Consider the following 21,820-nt stretch of genomic DNA (forward strand, 5'->3'; position numbering starts at 1 on the left):
CGGCTACTACTGCTCCCTGTTGTCCATGTACTTTGCCAATTAAAAGGTACAGCTTTTTTCCAGTCGTGGAAACAGAGATGCATGTGATTTCTCGGCCCAAGGAAAAAGGCTGTTTTGTTCTGAGGTGGAGCTCAACCATGAAACTGAATATCTGTAAAGACAGCAAGCGTAACCTGATGGAAACAATTCCACTGCCAACAACATTACATCTTCATTGCGATTACACAGCGATTCCATAAAAACTGAAAGCAAAATATTGTGGGAGAGAAGACTGAACAAATCAAACAAAGTGAAGTGGCACTTGTGGAGTCTCGATAAGTCTGACAAATTAGTCAACCAGAGCATTTGATTGGCTGAGCTCAAAGTTGAAAACACTTACTCAGCCATAATTCCACAGAAAAACATTGAAGGTAGAATCAATTTCTAAGACTTGTATTTTTGTGAATTTCTTCATGCTATAATTTAACAAAGTCACTAAAACATACCCATCAGTGGAGAAGTTGCAGAACCTACTGTTGACCTGAGGTAGAATTTCCCTAGAAAGGAACATCTCTGACTCCATTAATACAGAAGAAGAGTTACAGGATTTTCACTTTAAAGAGGTACTGATGTTCAGTTAAGAGTGCCAGCCAACCATGTCCTGCTACCAAATAGGAGACTCCTGTCTTCGCAGCGCACCAAAAGTAGAGACTCTTGGGAGAAAGCATGTCAAGAAACTAATGAGCAGCTAATTTGATCATATAGAGAGAGAAAGTGTTAGGAAAGCTAAATAGTATTAAGTAAAGGAGAGATTATACGTGCAATGAAGCAGTGAAATTACTGTAAGCAAAACAATCATCTCCTCCAGACAACAGCTGAAGCACACTGTTTATTGTTTAATTAGTTCAATGTGAATCAGGTGTGATGGATTATGCAACGTGCACTATAGCAAGTGAATTACTTGACATCAATTTACTTTAAACATCTGAAACATAGTGCATAAATGCATCAGAAACAAATAAAACAATATACTTACCTCGCAACAAAGGTCTTCTAGTGGTTACTGGTCTCAACTGATTCATAGCTTTTAAAATTGCACTCCAAAAGGAGGACACCAGAATCCTTTGTAATATGCATCAAACCACAAAGTAGCATGGCAAATGCCCATGCCCACTTCCAAAGCAGAAGCCCCAGAGGAAATGTCCTATTATGAGACCTCATTTTTGTTTAGGGTTTTCCATTTGGAACCAAGTGGCCATTTAATGCTGGTTAAGGATCCATAATATGACTGGAGCATTAAGCAGTACAGCAGACGAAAAGGAGACAGACAAATTATCGATGGGGAAAAACATTCTGTAATGAAGTCAAACGAAACTGTGCTTCAGCCACATAGTTATGCACTGATTCCTACATGAATAGAGGAAACAATGAGGGTTCGAGAGTTCGAGAGAGGTCAGTCGGTCGTCATGCAATGTAGATATAATTGTGCATTGACGGGCGAGAACGTGGATACAGATCCTAAATCAATGCTTAAGAGTGTAAAATTCTTCAGCCTTCACAGATAAAACACACCCAGCATGATGTAACTTCTTCACCAAAAAGAACTCAACCTTTTAAAAATGAATTCTTCACAATAAACAGCATGCATTGGTAATTGCACTTCCAATTACCTGAATTCATTTGAAATTGATTTCTGCTTATTTAAGCATACAGTCGCCAAGTGCTTGCGTTGCTAAGTGATGATTTGAAACGGAGCAAACTACTTCTTTTAAATATCAATTCCAAGCGCAAAGTTCAGGTGACCATGAACCAACAGGTTAAAAAATGTAATCCAAAAACCTAAGAACCTTCTTCGTTTCACTGCATTATTTTAGTATACCAGATAATCAAAACATAATTAGCAGATTTAGTGTAATGAACTAAAAAGACCACATTCTTTATTTGTGTAGTAACTAGTGTACCTGGCAATCTAATAAAACATTTCATATGCTTTCATTTCTCTTTGAAAAATATAAAATATTAATTTAAATTGCATGCAGGTGCTCTTAAACGATAATTGTAGAGAATTGCTTTACAATGACTTGAGGATAGCGGTTCATACCCGTATCATTGTAGCTGGCATTCTTCTCTGGTTGGCGGAAGTTCTATTGCCTGCTTCATTACCTGCTTGGCTGTGCTCCACTCACATTTCTGCATTGCTTTGTAACACGCTAATGGATTGCACCCTTCTGAGCCTCTGTTCTCAAGCCCGATTTTTGACATGTATACAACTTTAGGTGGTGTGACGAATCCTGGGAATTCACCCCTTCTCCACAAGGTGGTGCCACACCCTTTGGGACTAGGGAGGTGAGCCTGCTATGCTTCAAACACCCCACTCCCTCCCAGGGGACGGGGCAAGTGGGATCTCACTGGCGTGACCCACCATTAGGGGACAGGGAATCTCCACGTAAAGTTGTTACCAAGCCTAGCTTTAACTCAGAGTCCTGTAGTAATATATATAGCACTTTATAAGAATATATAGCGCTTTACTAAATGTGATGGCATTTTTTTGTTGTTGCCAGCAGTAATGTGGCACACATATTTAGTTATTTTTTTTGTTGCCAATATAACCAGTGAATATGTTGTTGGTGGCATGCAAGGTACAGAATTCATAACACAGCAAAAGCCCAATGTGAAACTGCAAAGAATAAAGTGCACCATTTATGTTTCTTGAATACCTCATACATAGAAGACTACATTATTTATAACACTGACTAATTTTAATTAACATTTACTAAACACTAACTCTAACTTCCTTAACATTATAATGCAGTCTAATTTGCAAAACGAGGTGAAAATACATTTTTTGGAATACGTTTTTAAATGTGCATTGTTTTTTTTGTTCTTCTCTTTCTGTGTTGGGTTGCAGAAAGCAGAAAGTATGTACGGAAGGAATTGCAATTGTAACAGTTGCCCTGTGAGCAAGTGAAGGGTGGTTCTGAAAATATGCTTTCAACCTGATTGGAGGAAAGTGTCTGCAGAACTATCTCGTAGACAATATAGAGAGGTCCCAAGTTCTGCTAATGGGAAGACTTACAGAGAGAAAGCAGTTCGTGTTGACTGGGCTCTGAAGACAGAAGTTCATGGTGTCACTGAGCGCTGGGCTTGAGAGTTTCTCGCCGTGCTTCCCAGACACACAAGATTACAGGAGCAGGTCGTGCTGACTGGGCCTGTCTTTCTGAGACGAGTGAAGCAAGGTCGTGTGGGGGAACTTCAAACAAACACTTTTGGTAAGCAGATAAGTTAAGTGAGGTCACTGTGTGCGGTCGCATGGATGATTGAATTATAATACCGTGTAGACAGGATAGGAAATCCCCTGCATTTTTACTTCGTCATGTTCAGAGTGTTAAAAATTAACTCATGTTTTAAAAGGCTCTCCCTTGCTCTGTTTCTTTTTTCTTTTGTATTACAGATGATGGTGCAATGTTTATGGTAAGAACTGATAATTGTGAATTGTATTTGTATTATATATATATATATATATATATATATATTATAATATAATGAGAATATAAAAACAATTGGTTTAGTGTTATTTTTGCAACTGAAAATCTATATGAATACACAGGGGAGATGCATGCTCTTTAGTAGCACATTTGTCAATTTGCCCATGCAGATAGAATAATAATCCAGAATAAACTGATCATATTCAGTGATATAGCAAGTTTGTGCGTGTGTGTGCGCGCCTTCCTTGCATGTTGTTTGGAAGGCATCCGATATAATATATAGATTGCTGGGTGTGGATAAACCAGTGATGCCCAAGGGCGCATAGATCGCGGGATGTAGATAAACCAGTGAAACCAGCCACAACCTATAGGTGGCGCTCTATATAAAATTGTTGGATTTCCATCACTTGCATAGGTCCAGGACTCTCTATAGATCACTGGGAGGTACTTTAATAGAAAGAAAGCTTTTGTTTATGATGGGGTTATAATAGAGGGAAGAAAAATATGCTCACCACTAAATACCGCAAATAATATATCACCACTAAAAACCGCAAATAATATATCACTAGATTCCCCAAATAATATAATAAGGTATGGTCACTAGAATGATATGAGGCCAAACCCAATCTAAATGCAAGGAGAATTTACCACCAAACTACCGCTCATATTTTGACGGTAAGAACCCCAAATTTACACAAAATATCCTACATATATGGTGCGCTGGCTGGGAAAGTGGCTGTAAAGCACCTACTGGGCGGGGCAAGTGTGTCTCACACTACCATACGTGCAATAGAGGGAACCCATTTTAGGAGAGCATTTTGACACTAGAAGTGAATTTCAGAATGTTTCAAATGGAGGCCACATTCCCAGAGCTAGTGCAATATCTGGAGGCAAAGCTATATGCACATGGGACATGGTCATAAAATAATGCCAGAGAATGGCATGACCGCATATATGGTGAAGTATAAAAAGAACCATTAGACAGCATCTTTGCAGAAGGCAGCATATTTCAGATCTGCCTGTTGAGACTATTAAATTCAGCTGATAAACATGCAGAGAAAGATTGTCTGATACGGCTATGTGCCAAGACATGATTTATCCTAAATAGGTCTCTGCGAATGCAAGGAAATGATACCAAGCTGATTAGCAGATTAAAGATTGAACTAGATGGAGCTAGTGAACAAGAGAAAAAAGTAAGAGTAGAACTGGAGGTATGTCAAAGGGATATGCAGTCAAAATGTAAAGATCTCGACACTCGATTGTCTCAAAGCAAGAAACAGTTTGAGGATAGTGAGCAAGAATTAAAACACTTGAAAGCGTTGGTAGATCATATTAGACAAGATAAAGATGAAGTTATGGAAATGCAAGTTTTACAAAAAGAACATTTTGAGAAAGAAAGTGATCTTCAAAATGCTGAACAAGAAATGGTTAAAATGTTTCAAGAAAGAGACAAGAGAAACAAAGAATTCAATGAATGCAAAATGCAAATGCGCGATATGCAAGAGGTAATTAATAAGATGGGTGATGAAAATAATTATTTGCGAAAGAAGGCAGATAGGCTCCTTAAAAAGTGCAAGGATTTGGAACAGCAAATCTGCATTTCCAGGTCCCAGGACAGACGACGGGGCACCACATTCAATGGAGTTGAGGTGAATTCTATTTCTGCACAGAGAACTAGTGCCCCAGTGGCTGGGCTGGTGACTGGACTTGGTTGCAGCGCTCTTGGGGGATTTGACACACCCATTGGGGGCCGCCACCAATCCCATACACCTGAAACCAGGGTTGAATCACAAAGTAGTGCAATTCCATGCATAGCGACGAGTAGCCCCATAAAAATAATGAAATCAATCAAGGCTCTGACCAAACCATTTAAAAAAAAAGAGGGGGTTGCTGTATAGAGGACCACTTAGAGCGGTGCATGATAGATTTAAAGCCCTCCCGATAACTAAGGAACAATACAGGCAAAACTTTCACTTAACTCTGTATGCTCCCACAGCCAGTATCCTTGGAGGGTTAAATGAACAGCAGAACATGACATGGGCAGAGTTTGAAAAAGAGATTAGACTTCATTTTTTTCCTTTCCAATCATTACAAGACGCAAAAAAGGTTCGATACACGATTACGGCTGGGCCAAATACGTCCCCTTGCCAATTTTTGCAAGACTTAAAAAGAGCTTTTTCTTGCTTTGATGCATCTTTTGACCCCAATTCCAATGAGTTTAAAACTGCCTACTTCTATGGGCTACAGAAATACATATCACAGTTAGTCCATGAATTTGACCATGACAAGTCCCCTGAATGGATTGTACACCAAAGTACAAAACTATATGAGGTGCTATATTGTCAGGGTGGAGAGAATGATAAAATGAAAGACACTAGACCAAAATCTAAAGAATCCTTAGTAAAAGTGATGGAGATCAGGTCAGCCAAAATGTCACTTGAGTCTGCTCAAAGTCCACGTAAAAATAACGTGACACCTGAACAAATGGGTAATCAACAGAGTAGGTCACTCCCTGCACCAATGTTTCAATCACATGATCCTAGTAATAGGGAGAGCTATATTAGCCCTAGGTACTTAGGAGACAGACCCCGAGCAGGATATCGGCCTGCTATGTCAGGTATGAACAATAATCAAGGACAAAGTCAGGATCAAAGAACTAATGGTCCCTACCAGACATTGAGGACACAAAGCAGATTTGATCCTAATACCATGATATATGGTAATCAGATTAGACCCCGATATGTGGATCGATTTACTGAAAATGGGAATCAGCATAGGGGACAATACTCACAAAATGAGAGACAGGACATGAGGCAGAGTATGAATTATGCCTCTTGTCAATACAATGAATCACCACCACCAGGGGACTACAACCAAAGGATGGGTGCACCCCGCTCTCCTCCACATACAAATCAAGAGTTCAGAAACGAGCCCAATAGAAATCATTCTCCTGAGAGATATCAGAATAGATTCAATCAGGGGGAAAACAACCAATATCGACCTAGGCCACAGAGAGAAGAGAGAAGATTCTAGAGAGATGGAAAGATTCCAGTGTCTCGAGGCCCAAGTGAAAATGTTGGATGAACAAATAGGAAAGCTCTGTACGGCACAAAAACAGTCATCAAAGGAAGGGGCAGAAGGCAATGACCGGGTGGTTTCCGATAATAAGTGACTAAATATTAATGATAAATGCAATACCAAAAAGACAGATTGCCCTGATTTGGTTTTGCATGACCGCAGCCTCCAAGGAGTCAGGTTTAGCCCAACTGCCTCGGAAGCTGGGTCACAACTTCATTTCCAAGCACCCATCGGCTCCCATAGGGGCCTTATGGACCTTGTCCTGGTGCCAGTGGCGCCAGGCTCATAAGGGGACCCAGTCCCGGCACAGGACGTGCCGGGCTCATGATGTAAGGAATGGTGCTTGGGTGGACCTACCTGCTGCAGACCATGCTGCTCACTCACCTGCAGGATGAAATCCTCATCCATCCATGGCTGGAACTACTTTACCTTCTGGGTGTGGCCAGCACCACTCCCTGGGACTGGATACTGGAACTATTCTGGAAGCTGGGACTTCTTACCTGGGCGAGGCTGCTGTGGAAGGAGACACCTAAGCACTCCAGTAAGCTATTTAAACCACGCCCGATCAGAGCAACGTGCTTCGCGTTATTCTGAAATAGCAGCAGGATGCTCAACGTGTCAGCTCCATAGAATCTTCAACTTCTGCATCTGGGGAAGAGAAATCCGCAATCTTACCTTCCGAAATACCATCTTCGTCTCCAGTAGCATCTGAAAAGGGAAAAGAACACCAAGTAGCACAAGATAAAAACCAGCGCAGCACTTATCCAGTCCATCGGTGCATCTCAAGCCACGGGCTGCAGCTTTCCATTTTTCCGGCACCCTGTGGAAGCAAAGACATTGGTTAGTAAACCTCCGTGAAACTTTCCTTACCTGCGCTGCATTCTTCTCGCCTCCGCCGACGCTGCTACTCGCATCTGCAAAACAAAAGGACATCATTAAGAAATACAAAACTCCATCTATACGCACGTGTTTTGGGCAGCGCTCATCTTTCTCACTCCTCGGTGCATTCCTCGACATCCATTTCTCTACCCAGCTGCTCCCAGAATTTTCAAAAACGGTAGAGGAGCAGATTTTGTTAGCAGATGCATGTGATAGCGATGAGGATAAAAATGAATTAATAGTACGTCAATAGTGGGAGCTTCACCAATGCATAGAGCCCCACTGATGAAGGCTTAACCCTTCCATGGTCAGATTTGCAAATAGACCATGTAGGGCCTGTAAAAAGGCCGAGCAGGGGGAACTGTTATATTTTGAGCGTGGTTTGTTTGATGTCAAAATGGATAGAGTCTATTCCTGCACCAGATTGTAGTGCACAAACCGCAGCTACATTACTGGTAAATCATATATTTTCAAGATTTGGGTTACCGCAAAGAATAGAATCAGATAGAGGAAGTCATTGTACAAGAGCTTTAATGAGTAAGATGTGGCAGACACTGAAGGTGAAAAGAAAACTGCATATTGTATACAGACCCGCCTCTTCTGGTAATATAGAACGTTGCAACAGGTTTGTTGTGGCAATATGAAAGAAGTTTGTAGCAGAGGCAGGTTCCAGCTGGGATTTACGATTACCCCTAGTTTTGATGGCAATCGGATCAACTCCTGCCAAAGCAACAGGTATCAGTCCTCGTGAGGTGTTAACAGGAAGGAAAATGGTACTACCACAACATTTATTATACAGGACACATGAACAGACACTTGTAAGCGCATCTACAGTTCACGAATGTGTGGAAGAACTGAGGAAGCATTTACAACATGCATTTGCTTTTGTGCAACGAAATTTGTAAAGGGCTGCTGACAGTGCAAAATCATATTATGATAGAAAAACATCTGTGAAAGAGTATAACATAGGGGATCAGTTATATGAATTTCATTCTCGAAAAGGTAAACATAAAAATTCTAAATTTTTGGCAGCCTGGCAAGTGCCTTTTCAAATTGTAGATAAGGTGTCTCCAGTAGTCTACAAAATATTGAAGACAGAAGGTGAAACGGTAACAGAGCAGTTTGTTCATGTTAACCAAAATAAGCCCGGTCATCCCAAACATGAAGTCAGGAGACTTGAGCAAGTAGAAACAACTTAGGTACCCTGAAGACATGGAAGGGAAGACACGGTGACTGTGTTCATAGTACCCCACACCATAGAAAAAATATACATAGTTATGGTCATTATTAAAAAGATAAAGGTAGAAAATACCATAAATGGTAAACATTGACAAAAGGGGCTGAAGCAGATTGATTATATGTGTTCTCATTACCTGGAGGTGCGCTTCATGAACGAAGCATTTTGAATTGCCTGCAGCCTATTTCGAGCCCAGCAGCACTGCGAGCCGAGCTCTTGCTGCTCCCCTGCTTCCTGGAGGAGGCGGGGCCTATCGCGCACACGTGAGCGATCACGTGACTCCAACCCAGCATTTACTGCCGGCATATCCGCCCGAGTGGCGTGTGTTCTCATTACCTGGAGGTGCGCTTCATGAACGAAGCATTTTGAATTGCCTGCAGCCTATTTCGGGCCCAGCAGCACTGCGAGCAGAGCTCTTGCTGCTCCCCTGCTTCCTGGAGGAGGCGGGGCCTATCGCGCACACGTGAGCGATCACGTGACTCCAACCCAGCATTTACTGCCGGCATATCCGCCCGAGTGGCGTGTGTTCTCATTACCTGGAGGTGCGCTTCATGAACGAAGCATTTTGAATTGCCTGCAGCCTATTTCGAGCCCAGCAGCACTGCGAGCTGAGCTCTTGCTGCTCCCCTGCTTCCTGGAGGAGGCGGGGCCTATCGCGCACACGTGAGCGATCACGTGACTCCAACCCAGCATTTACTGCCGGCATATCCGCCCGAGTGGCGTGTGTTCTCATTACCTGGAGGTGCGCTTCATGAACGAAGCATTTTGAATTGCCTGCAGCCTATTTCGAGCCCAGCAGCACTGCGAGCCGAGCTCTTGCTGCTCCCCTGCTTCCTGGAGGAGGCGGGGCCTATCGCGCACACGTGAGCGATCACGTGACTCCAACCCAGCATTTACTGCCGGCATATCCGCCCGAGTGGCGTGTGTTCTCATTACCTGGAGGTGCGCTTCATGAACGAAGCATTTTGAATTGCCTGCAGCCTATTTCGAGCCCAGCAGCACTGCGAGCCGAGCTCTTGCTGCTCCCCTGCTTCCTGGAGGAGGCGGGGCCTATCGCGCACACGTGAGCGATCACGTGACTCCAACCCAGCATTTACTGCCGGCATATCCGCCCGAGTGGCGTGTGTTCTCATTACCTGGAGGTGCGCTTCATGAACGAAGCATTTTGAATTGCCTGCAGCCTATTTCGAGCCCAGCAGCACTGCGAGCCGAGCTCTTGCTGCTCCCCTGCTTCCTGGAGGAGGCGGGGCCTATCGCGCACACGTGAGCGATCACGTGACTCCAACCCAGCATTTACTGCCGGCATATCCGCCCGAGTGGCGTGTGTTCTCATTACCTGGAGGTGCGCTTCATGAACGAAGCATTTTGAATTGTCTGCAGCCTATTTCGAGCCCAGCAGCACTGCGAGCCGAGCTCTTGCTGCTCCCCTGCTTCCTGGAGGAGGCGGGGCCTATCGCGCACACGTGAGCGATCACGTGACTCCAACCCAGCATTTACTGCCGGCATATCCGCCCGAGTGGCGTGTGTTCTCATTACCTGGAGGTGCGCTTCATGAACGAAGCATTTTGAATTGCCTGCAGCCTATTTCGAGCCCATCAGCACTGCGAGCCGAGCTCTTGCTGCTCCCCTGCTTCCTGGAGGAGGCGGGGCCTATCGCGCACACGTGAGCGATCACGTGACTCCAACCCAGCATTTACTGCCGGCATATCCGCCCGAGTGGCGTGTGTTCTCATTACCTGGAGGTGCGCTTCATGAACGAAGCATTTTGAATTGTCTGCAGCCTATTTCGAGCCCAGCAGCACTGCGAGCCGAGCTCTTGCTGCTCCCCTGCTTCCTGGAGGAGGCGGGGCCTATCGCGCACACGTGAGCGATCACGTGACTCCAACCCAGCATTTACTGCCGGCATATCCACCCTTGTGGCGCTAAGCCCTGGAGGCAGTAAGGGCTGGAGCCGCTGTTGTGCTGTTTGGCTGTGACCTGTGAGTAACCTGAACTTGGATCCCGCTGTACAGTACATAACACTTTATCAGCTTTAAGGGTCTGGGGTGGAGAGTCGGACTCTGGCAGCTCCACAAGCTGTCGGGCGTTCCCTACCCTGAGACTGAGCGCTCCTCTTGGCTCCTCAGACAATTGTGGCTTTCTGCTAAAATTATTATTTTTTTTAATTACGTAAGGAATAAGATCATCTCATCCCTAGCTCACAATACAGCTGTGTTTATAATTTTGCTTTGGGGTGGGGGGTTGCATAGATCCATTTCTTTCTGTATTTTTATCCAAAAGTGTTTTTGGGGAAAACTGGTTTCTTTCTATAATTTTTGGGGGGGCTGAGGTTGCCTTGGTTTTTATTGTAACAATTATTAGATTGCTGTGTTCATATTTTATTGATTGTGGTGTATAAAATAGGCATCGTTGCACCTTCAGGCTACTTTTAGCCTAATCCTCTTCTGTTAGATTCTTAAGTCCTCTGTTTTTATTACTGGGTTCTAATTCTCTCTGAATGACACGTAAGGGACTGCGAAGTCAGACAGCTATGGAGGCCTCTCTGGCCTCGACTTCGTCTGCTACTGGTAATTTACCCTCGGTTTCATCAGTTACTACTCTGTTAGAAGTTCCCTCCACAACTATAATGGGGAATCTGCAGCATGCTCCAGCAGTTGCCCCTTATAACCCTCTACTATTAAAAACCCTAGCCCAGGCTCAAATTCATGTCAGCGATAGGTCTGAGGTACTCAATGCTATGGGTAGTCTACCTCGCAATGCAGTCCATAACAGCTGCATCTTTAATGGAACTCATGATATTTCGATAGACACACAGGAAGAACGCCTAGCAGCTACCTTAACCTCTAATCTTGCGAAAGGGGCTTCCCCTCAAAAGGATAGGGGCCATATGGATTACTCCAATAACAATAGGGTCAATTCTGTTCTCTCAACATCTGCCAACTCCCACCCCACGATGCCTATCTTATCTGTTAGGGCAGCTGACTCTGTAGCTAATGCCTCTGCATTACCAATAACAACGGTTAATGGGAACACTGCTCTTCCTTCCACTGAACCTCCATTCGAGGTTAACTCAGCAACTAGGGCCATTAACCATACTTCGACTATCCATGTTAATCTGTCTACTAATGTGGCTGGTACTCCATACACGCCTAAAGGGAAATCGATACCTCCCTTGTTTAAAACTCCATTTAATAAATCCCAGAATCCGACCCTCAAAACAAAATCCAATCTGGGTATCCAAGGGAAACCAATTCAAGGGAAAAACATTTCACACTTTTTTGGAAAGAGGTCCACATCTAGCACCCTTGTTAAATCTTTACACTCACTTCCTACAGTGTGTTCATCAGATCATACTAACCTAGTTGATGTAGTTAAGAAATTGGAGATTGAAGATCCTTCAGCTCAGGATATTGACGACATCAGCATTATAGAATGTGCAGACAAGGCAATTGCAGATAGCCACCTGGGCCCCAACTATAATAATACAAATAATGTCACCCAGCAAATCTGTGATGATTCCTTTGCAGGCTCTCCTTCTGATCTCATCAATTTTATTGATGAATACACAGAGAAACATAATTGGCTGAAAGAAAGGGGTCTACTCCCAGACTCAAAAAGGGATCAGGGTAGTGAATCGATTTTACACCACACTCTCAAGGAGGCAGATGAAAGAATTAAACTTTCCCAACCCACTATTTCGGCTCTGAATATGGTTCTGAGTTCCTTTGTGAGTCTGTATGACAATATATGGTCCGAGGTCAGATCTCACTCTCTCCTCTTATCTGAAATTTATTCTAGGTTAGAGGGCCTTGACAGATTTGAAGAGCTAGTTAAAATTATAAAGGAAGAACATCCACTTCTGCCTACACACGGTCATGACCCTACTCCTCTTAATCAACTACCCTCTGAAGCCCATACCGTACATAAAGGATTTACCATGATCACGCCAAGTATGCAAGAGGTAGTTCTAGTTAAGGGCCAGAGTCCTACGGTCCCTAAAGGTCCAGCTTTGAATTCATGTAGCCTACCCGCTAAGATGCCAATAACTACCTCCGAGGGTCTGCGAAAGCTCACTGGATCAAAGCCAGTCCTAACTACCCCTCACACTAACCTCACGATGGTATCAATGGAGGAGAAAGTCCAAGAGGAAGCGGCTGGTCCGCTTGCTAACCCTATTGTACAAGGCCTTCCCCTTATGGGAGGGTCTTTAGAATTGGCAGATCTCCCCAAGGGTCCCCAGACCGCCTCTTCTCTGGAGTTCATATCTATTTCATCTTCAGAGAATTCATCTATCTCCATTGAACCCATCAAAGAAATCCTACATCAAAAAGTTGCGCCCTGTATAGGAAGGAAAAGGAAAATCACTCAGCAAATGAAGAAAACAAAAAATCAGAAAAACGTGAAACATTTAAATTCTTATACGAACAAATTTTTTAAAAATCTCTTCTTGGCGAATACTGTGGCTTCCTCATCTACTACCCTCGTACCGAAGGAGACTGGGAATCATGCTGATCCAGTGGCTTCTCGGACCCCTAACCCTATTACGGTAGTTACTGCAGCCACCGCTGACCTACTTCCCACTACAGCAGTTCCATCTCCCTTACCGGAAGATGTGGTTGATGGTCTCTCGACTAACAACATTCCCTCACTAGTAAAGGGACCCAATATTGATGGGGTTGTGGACTCTGTGGCTTTTGGTACCCCGACAATTACTTCAAATCTACCAAAGCCTACCTCCGTTAATGCCTCTACTGTGTTTACTACTAATGCTATTGTCAAAGCAAAGGACTCCACCTCTGATGCAGTATCCCCGACTGCCTTATCTAACTGTATAACAGGGTCAGTTCAGAGTCACTTAGAGACTTCTCGGCCAATGCCTACAGCAAATTTGGTTAACATTGATATGGTGAAACACCTTTTCCGGGAGATACTGGCTCCTAAAAGTGTATGTGGGGCAGTGCCTAAATCTAACTTATGCCTGCCCCTAGATGGGGCTTCTTCTACCTCGCCTCTACCTCTAGAGCCAACGCTCACTGTTGTCACTGAGGGTCTCCCAGTAAGTACTGAGCTTATAACAAGGGAAGAGGATTTGGGAGCCCTAGCACAGAGGGGTTTTTCTGCCCCTCTCCCTTCTAATTCAGTTTTTCCTAGTCTGCCTATTGCCGCCCCGACTATGGACCGTGAAGGTGCCCCCTTTGGGCTCGATTCTGTTGGCTACAATACTTCTCTTAATTTCTGTGAAAGATTTCCTGTAGGTCCAAATGTTATTCAAAATAGGACTATACTAAGAGGGGCTAGGGGTCCCGACTTGGCGGTTGATTCTTTAGCTCAGTTTACTAAAAAGATCTCTGACTCCCTTCCTAATATGTCAGAACTAAAAGCTCCTCGGGATATTATACAACTTACCAGCCTCTGGGGCCAAGATATGCCAATCTGCTTAAACCGTGGTAATATTTTAAAGATCTTCCATCAACTTCCCTCGCTCTCACTTATCTCTAGCTATGACTTGGATAGCATTATCTTCCCCATTCATGACCGGGTAGATGTAAGTAATATCATTCTTAAATCAAGAGTGGTTTTGGATTTAATCATGGGACATAAGGAAGGGCTAAAGCAACTTGGCTTTGAAGCAAATTTACTGAAATCTACTCAGCTCTCCAGTAACAATGGAGGGGATGCAAAATATAGGGATAATCTTACTATGGTATATTATCCGGATAGAGCCCCACAACCCCACGGGAGGCAATTTATGCCCAAATCAAATGGACGCTTTCGCAATTGGACACAGGTCACTGCAGGTCTGTGGAAATGAGTACCTCCTGACTATTCCAGAACTACCTCCAGATGCTCTTTCTGTGAATAGCTTTGGGTTTCTCTCCTGGAATTCCAGAGGTAACTCTCACCTCTTTACTAACTTAGACACTGTTACTCTGATCAGGGCTTCACACTGTTTCTTTCTTCAAGAAACCTGGATGCTCTCAACTCCCATTTTAGACGGGTTTAATATTTTTTCTCAAAATGCTAGACCCAGCCGCGGAGGGAGGCCATCGGGGGGTCTTCTCATTGGATTAAGAACTTCTTTGGGTTATAGGACTAAGATCCTTTTGGATACGCCTTTTGGTATCCAGGCCCTGGAGGTGTTCTCCCTTGATCATACGGTTATTCTACTTTTGGTAAATGTATATTGGCACAAGGGAATTTCTCCTCTCGAGCCGTTTTTGCAAAAGCTAACGGACATGCTTCTTTCCTGGAGATCTGTGCATCCCAGGGGTAAACTGATCCTGGCAGGTGATCTTAATTCGGATTGTTCTATTTCTTCCGAATCCAAATATGACGACCTGGGACTAGCGTTGGAGGACGACTCCCGCCTAGGTATGAAATTCGCATGTGGTCGTTGTTGGAACTTCGCCATGGATTCAGTGGGTCTTACTTGTCTTAATGGTTATTACGACGCTACCAATTTATCTCGACCCACATGGCGTAGATCCTCATCAATATCTACCTTAGACTACGTGTTTGTAGATCACTCTCTCATTCCTTTCTCGTCTAATGTCGAGGTCTCTTTCAACTCATGGAGTGACCATGGTATTCTCCAGGTCTCATTTCTCTGTTTCCTTCCAACTAAGTCTCTGTCCGCGGGGGGACCTACCCATCTCCAAACTGTGGGACAAGGGACAGGGGTTCGTTGGTCTCCTCTTAATATCAGCCTATTGAATCGTAAACTGATCTCTTCTTTTAACCATACCTCTTTCTATTGGAAATTGGCAGTTTTCAATACAGTCCATTTCGATAGCTTTCTCATGGCTCTACAGCACAGTATTCACGGTCAGCTTAGGAAAGGTGTTTCTAAAATATCTCACCTTCATAGATTTGACCAAGAATTGGCTAATGTAAAGAGTCTCACTAAGAAACTCATTAGAGATGTACAATCCCTAGATATGGAATGGGCCGATAAAATCATAAAAATTAAAACCATCCGTCAAAAATATAAAAACTATTGTAAGTCCAGAAAAGCTTCTATGCTACAAAATGATGCAGATCATATGCTTGAAGTGCTTATAAAACGAGACCTGAGGGCATTTTGGGTTACAGTATCTAGCTTAGATAATGCGGCGGTCACCGACCAGCTAAATCCCATCCCTGAGGTTCAATGGGTTGAGCACTACACTAAACTCTTTGACATTGGGGATGAGAGATCAGTTTCCTGTCTACTGGGGAACGACCGCTCTAAGGACTTATGGAAGCCTCCGACTGACTCCGAGACAATACTAGGACTCATCTCCAAAGCCAAGAAATCTAGGGCTCCTGGGCCTAACGGCCTTACAAACAACACATTCAAAGCTGAGCCAGCTCTCTGGGCTAACCTCCTCTCTCTGCTCTTTGAAGATGTTGTCAATTCCAGGAAGGTACCCACTAGTTGGCAAACAGCTCACATTGTTCCAATTTTCAAAAGAGGCCTGCGTAACGAGGTCAAAAATTATAGACATATCTCGCTTATTGATGCGGATTGTAAGCTTTTTGCCTCTTTGTTGCTCTCGCACCTTAATGTTTGGATTAGGGAAAATAATATTCTCCCCAAACAACAAACAGGCTTTAGGGCAGGCCACTCAACTAATCTCAATGGTCTTATTCTCAGTGCCCTACAGACCTCTTCCTGGGGTAAATTTGATGGTCCTCTCTTTGTTGCATCTATTGACCTGTCAAACGCTTTTGACCTGGTTGTCAGGTCAAGACTATGGGAAAAACTAACCAAATGGGGCATTCCGGCAGGGCTTCTATCTCTTATCATGGCCATGTATGAAAATTCAGGGGTTCACATCAGGCTCGACTTGGCAGGAACCCTCTCTAGAAGGATTAGGACACGTATTGGGGTGAGACAAGGTTGCTCGTTAGCTCCCTGTCTCTTTATCCTTTATATGGCCTATGTTGACGACTTCCTGAGAAATGCGGGCATGGTGAGTGCTAAACTAGGGGATCTGAGGCTCTCATGGTTGGCTTATGCCGACGACTTTCTTCTTTTTGATAAAACTAAAGTGGGCCTGCAGAGGCTCATATGCAAATTTGAAGAATATGGTAGTCTTAATGGCCTTAAGATTAACCCGAGCAAAACCCGTACTATGGTCTTTTCAAAGGGGAAAATGGGGAATAACAAAGTATGGAAAATAGGTGGCGAAAATATAATTAGAGCAAATAAAATCATCTATCTTGGTTATTTGATTTTGGCTAGACCCTCGGCGATCGAACTTAGACGATTCCTCAGAAACAAACTGCTTCCTCTCATCTCCCAATCCCTCAAACTAGACAATAAATATGGTATGTTCTCCCTTAAGCCTGTAGTAGACTTTTTTAAGGGTAAGGTTACTCCAAAACTTTTGTATGGAATGGAATTCCACTTCACGGCACTTTTGACTTTCTGGGATTCTCTCGAGGGTATCTATTGGAGGAAAATCTTAAAACTGCCAAATTCCATTCCAATAGCAGCTATCAGGTATGAATTAGGGTTAGTCTCATTTCGAGCCAGGATTCTCTGGAGGATTCTATCACTTTTCTCAGCCTTGCTTTCTCCAAAACCTGACACTCTCTATGCTGATGTGGGCCACATGATTTCTTCTCAGGGACATTTAGTCAAGAATTTATATCTCAATGCTTTTAGTGATCTCTGTGACAAGACCCTGTTGGATATTTCCTGTAGTCCCCTGTAGGGACACCCTACTAATGAATCCGAATATGGTCAAGGAGCGTCTCTTTTGTCACGACTGGAGTAATACTATTGAAAAATTACATTCGTACCCCTCTTTGAGAGATTTACAATTTGATCATAAGAAAAGAGGCCTGTTGTCTTTTATTTTGAACCAATTCCCCAACAGATATTATCGCTCCCTTCTCATTAAACTCAGATGGAATCTCCTCCCCACTCGGGAAGTCTTACACAAAAGGAAGGAGTTCTCTGATTTAGATCCTAGCTGCCGCTTCTGCAAAACTTTGGGGGTGATTGAAACTGCTCGGCATCTCTTTTTAGACTGCACTGCTCTGACAGCTCCAAGGGACAAATATCTTGGTTGTTTTAATGCAATGGGGCAAATGGGGGTGGCAGATTTGATCTGGTCTCAGTGTCTCACTATTACAAACATTAAGGATGGACTTGCTGTGGCTGGATTTATCAAAGCTTTAGATTTATTTGCCCCGCTGTTATGATAATGATAATGATTATACCTGTTATGACTATGCTTGACTCTATGAAATTTCTCTTATTCTCTGTATGTTTATTTTCTTTTTAGAATTTTGTAAATTTTAAACTTTATTGTTGGTATATCTTTTATTGCTGCAGGATACTCTGCAATGTACCTTTTAAAATTTAAATTTAAATTTGTCCCTCATTCTCTTGAAATTTTAACTGGAAATTGGATCTATGTTTTAACGCTTGTTTGTATAATTTGAAATTTAAATGTAATGAATGTTTTTCTACCTTTTAAAGATACATTATTTTTTTTTTGTAAAGATTTCTTGTAAACCATATACAATAAAGTAAAAAAAAAAAAAAATTATGATATAATGTTGAAATATTTTAATGTATGTATATGTTTATCTTCTCTCTAACATGTGCTTAGTTTCAGGAGGAAGTGGAATGTTTTGGACAATTTATTTTTAGTAGAAAGGGTGAAATTGATATTATGCTATGTACTTAATCTGTCTCTTTTCTGTTTAATTTAGAACTAACTCATATTTTGAGGTCGGAGGTCGCAGGACCAGAGAACACGGGAGATGATGGAGTCCTGGAGTCCGTGGGAAGAAATTTTAAAAAAGCCCCAGACGGGGGCGAAGACCAAGTCTATAAAACGGATGTCATTGAAGATGGCGCCAGCGACATGGATAACATTCTTAATGATTGCAGGGGATCTCAAGACTATGGAAGCACAGGTTATCATTGAGCTTGGACCAGCATCTGACATTGCAGTGGAAGAAGCGTCTGGGTTTATCATGGGCAATAGAAGGATGATCTTTCAGAACATATATATACCCATGAATCCTGATAGTTTGATGGAAAAACGCTTTAACAAAACTGGGATTGTTACCGATCAGACTAAAGAGTGGCTAGAATTAAGAAAAGAGGACGCAAAGCAGACAATAAGAGATATGTTAATGCAATTAGAAAAGACATTTGTGAATTCAGCTGATATAATGAAAAGGAGGGGAAGAGAGGAGCAGTAATGCTTGTGGTCTCATTTGTAATGTCCATTATTGGAGCTGTAATAGGTACTACAATGTCAACAGCCAATGCCATTTCAGTAGGGACATTGAGTGCTAAAGCACAACAGTTGACTTACGATCTGGAATTGATCCAAAAGACCTTGCATGGAATTAGAGGTGGATTGGATGAACAAGTGAAATTTATCAACAAAACTGCAGTAATACTAAATGAACAGGCTGAAATTGTACAGCATAGCACTAAACTAATAATTAAGCATGACCGAATATTGAATGAAATCTTGAATGTAATAAATCTGTTGATAGATTGTTGACAAATTATATGAGGGAAGTCCAAACTGCAATTTCCCAATTAATTCAAGGACATATACCGTTATATTTTGTTTCACAAGATATTGTTCATCAAATGATAGAACGAATAACCAGAAGAGAGATTGATATGGTACAAGTGAAAATTGCATTTGAAATGGGCAATGCAATGCCCCTATATGTGAATTTGGAAAGAATGGAAATTGGATTTTTGTTGTGCATCTCATATATAGCTCCTGAACTTACTTATAAAACTAAATGGGTACATAATGTGTGATTTTGGCAAGAAGGAAAATATATAAAAATTAAGACTCCAGAGGTGGTGGCATTTCAGTCATGGGAGCCTGAGATTTACTTGATCCCGAACCTGGAAACATGTATACAATTTAAAGAACAAAATTACATGTGTCCAGGTAAACCATTTGTTCCTGATGCTACAGATGCTATTTGTGGTTTGAAATCTGATCCAGGTGTATCAGGAGGATGTGAAGTGGTCATTAGCAATTTGGGTGGTGAGGAGTTAGCACAAGCTAAAAAGGTCAAAAATAAATGGTTGGTCAGCACCTTTATGAAGATCATGACAATTACTCATCTAAATCATTTGTTGTCAAGCAATTGAAATATCATGTATTTTACTTGCAGGTTCCAAAGGATACAGTTGTTTCGATTGGGGGTTTAACATTATTCCATATTACAAATTATATTTGGGAAAGTCAAGTAGAAAATATTGAGTTTTTTCAAAGGGATAGATTCCCAATAGACCCGGATGTAGAATTTTTATTGAATCATAAAGAAAAGCATACTATTAAGATGAATCTGAGAAAGAACAACATTACAGTTAGTAGCCTGGGTGTAATGGAAGTGGAAGTGTTTAATTGGGGAACCTGGGTGGAACGCACTATGGTGGGTTTAGCCGTAGTAGTGTTAGTGATGGGAGGATGGTTAATCATTTTGTCCGTAAAGATGAAGATGTTGCTTATGATGTTGGCAACAATAGGGAATGAAATATATCCCAATGCACATACATCTAAAAAAAAAAAAAATTGTTAGAAAAGGAGGGAAGATGTAGTAAAATACATAGCGCTTTATATAAATATATAGCGCTTTACTAAACGTGCACTGGCCTTTTTATTTTTCTTTTCTTTCTGTGTTGGGTTGCAGAAAGTAGAAAGTATGTACGGAAGGAAAAAAATGGTAACAGTTGCCCTGTGAGCAAGGACCCCAGTGTGTAGAAGTGAAGGGTGGTTCTGAAAACATGCTTTCAACCTGATTGGAAGAAAGTGTCTGCAGACCTATCACATAGACAAGATAGGGAGGTCCCGAGTTCTGCTAATGGGAAAACTTACAGAGAGAAAGCAGTTTGTGTTGACTGGGCTCTGAAGACAGAAGTTCATGGTGTCACTGAGTGTTACGCTCACCTGGTATCCACGGGGACGCCCGTATGCCCTGGTTGCCGGATTCCCCCCGGATTTGCTCAATTCGGGATGATGTCTTCTATGGAAGGTGGGCCTGAAAACACAGGAGGACTGGACTTGGGCACCAATTTTGTTTCCACCCACCAGCCCCTTGGACTCGACCCGACGGCCCCCTCCTCACCTTGTTATGATGTCTGGCGTGCTCTCCGTTCTGCTTTCTGCGCAGCGGCGTGTAGTTTTCTGCGGGTTGAAGCGACCGAGTTAAATTCACTGGTGCCAACCCATTCAAGTGTCTTTAAGGAGGTAAGTTTGATTATAGCAGTCTCTGAAGGCCTTTGCTTTTCTTTCGTGCTATTCATTTCTTTCCCCGATTGTTTCCCCCTTAGGTGTGCGTAGGTTCGCTGGGTGCGCTGATTGGGTCTGGCTCTTGCCGGGATATATGGACGCGGAGCGTATGAAGCAAGGCAGGTTCAGCGCGAAGTGGATGCACTAATGTCTTTTTGGGCTAACCTGTATTCTTTATTCCTTTTCAGGTCGCGATGGTCTTTCTGGGCGTGCGGTGATTTCCGGAGCGGAACCGGCCAAGATATGCCCAGCCAGGGGAGAATGTTATGGTTACTGCTGTGATTGCCATGAGTAACCTGTTTAACTTTGTCCCCTTTTCTCTCTCCCCTCCAGGTGCTTCGTTCTGGTGCGTGCATGATGTCCTGAAGATGCTGCCAACGGGATGGAAGTCCGCGAGCAGCCGGGATCGAAGGATGGAAAGCTGCATGTGAGCTGGGACTGCTAATGATGTTCTTTTGTCTCCTCTGCAGGTCCGCGATCAGGAACGCCGGGTGCTGGTCTCTGAATACGATGAGCGTCACGCTGCTTGCTGCAGAATAACGCGAAGCACGTTCTTTAGCTTGGGTGTGGTTTATATAGCCTACCCCTGTAAAGTAGTCCAGGTAAAGAAGTCCGGGCTACCACACCCTAAAACACTGCACCGCACAGTCTGGTTCTTAGGGACTAGACTGTGTGGGTGTCTCCATGTTGGCTGCAGGCTTCCACACAAAAAATAGTCCCCTCAAGTCCAATTCCAAATATGAGCCTGGCATCAAAGGCGCCAGGACTGACTCCAGGAGAGTCCCTGGTGATAATGTAAGGCCCTTGGGGCCCCAAATGAACCCCCGAGTCCTAACCCTATCTGGCATGTAACCATGCCAGTGGGGTTCTGGGTCACGGGTCGTGAC

General features: G+C 43.1%; 1 protein-coding gene across 2 annotated transcripts in view; it reads right to left on the minus strand.

Annotated features, from left to right (window-relative positions):
* The window catches only part of NT5C2 (5'-nucleotidase, cytosolic II), a 957,242-nt gene that overhangs the window by 466,010 nt on the left and 469,412 nt on the right, over positions 1-21,820 (minus strand). The window lies entirely within an intron of this gene.

This window comes from Ambystoma mexicanum, chromosome 8 (assembly GCF_040938575.1).
Source record: "Ambystoma mexicanum isolate Mex_15411 chromosome 8, UKY_AmexF1_1, whole genome shotgun sequence".
Lineage (NCBI taxonomy): Eukaryota > Metazoa > Chordata > Amphibia > Caudata > Ambystomatidae > Ambystoma > Ambystoma mexicanum.